Genomic DNA, 1,243 nt, shown 5'->3' with positions numbered 1-1,243 from the left:
ATATGAAGATAAGGGAAAAAGAGAAGTTTAGGTGCTGTTCAAAAAGTTCTCTCACATCTCTTTTGGGCCAAGAGAAGATAGAGTCCAAGTCTCTGACGTTCTGGATTCAGATTCGGACTGCATAGACATACCTCACTCAAAACGCCAACAACTTGTTCATACGGACTCCGAATTGGGTGATTCTTTTTTTGTTTGAAAGTAGATTTCGTGCTCTTTCCAAGACAATTGGATTCACCTTCAAATTCCTGCGGAGCGTCGAGTTATGGACGAAATAATCTGACATTGCAGCAGAATCCGAGGCAAACTACAAGCCCAAAGGTGTTGCATCACCTCCACTTGGGCCCATGAGCCTTGTACGACCTAGGGTTAGTTTTAGGCTGCCTTCGGACGTCCTCCCACCTCCTTGGCCGCCACCCCATGCTCCTATATAAGTACATTCATCTAGTAGCTTTTTCCTTGGGATTTGTTTGGTTAAAAGTTAGCCATTGCAACTTCGTGTACTTCGTTTGTGTCCAACGACCAGACCAAGACCTCTTCCGGACCCACACCTTTATCAGTACTACATCTATATTCGCAATATTCAGATTGCATTATCATATTTTTGCTTGTTCTTCGATTGCGTGCAGGAATAGACCTTCGTGGTCGGGCTGATCGTGCTTCTGGCATCATCAGTAACCTCAGGAGATTGGTTTAGCGATTGCTAAGGCGCAACGTCGTGCACGTTTGTAGTCCGATCGTGAAATTCGTCTCCACCAAATCGATAGGTATCATCTCATTGAAAGATCAGGACCCTCGCCTCTATCGCTCTCACACTTCCACTTTGATATACATGAGACATGGCTACTACCTCAAACAGAGACATTGTGCATACTCAGGTATCAAGGAGTTGGCCATGAAGAAACTAAGGAGCAAGGAGAAGAAAAAGAGGAAGATGGAGAAGAAGATATGCAGAAGAAGCTATAGGCTCCGGACGACTGACCAGGACTGGACGTCCCACGATCTCCAGGCTCCGGAAGTCCAACCCAGACCGGACGTCCGACACCTCCTCAGTCCTCACCCGAGCCAAAACGACGGAATTACGAAGCCACCAGGACGACCGGCGCCCGGACGACCGACCCCGACCGGGCGTCCGACCGAATCACACCCGAGTCGAATTTACGGACGTCCGACATGCACCGGACGTCCGGACCCTCGCGAGGCTCTGGACGACCGGTGACTCCCGGACGTCCGACGCCTGTGCGCC

This window comes from Triticum dicoccoides, chromosome 1A (assembly GCF_002162155.2).
Source record: "Triticum dicoccoides isolate Atlit2015 ecotype Zavitan chromosome 1A, WEW_v2.0, whole genome shotgun sequence".
Classification (NCBI taxonomy): Eukaryota; Viridiplantae; Streptophyta; class Magnoliopsida; order Poales; family Poaceae; genus Triticum; species Triticum dicoccoides.
Note: the sequence above shows the minus strand (reverse complement) of the source record.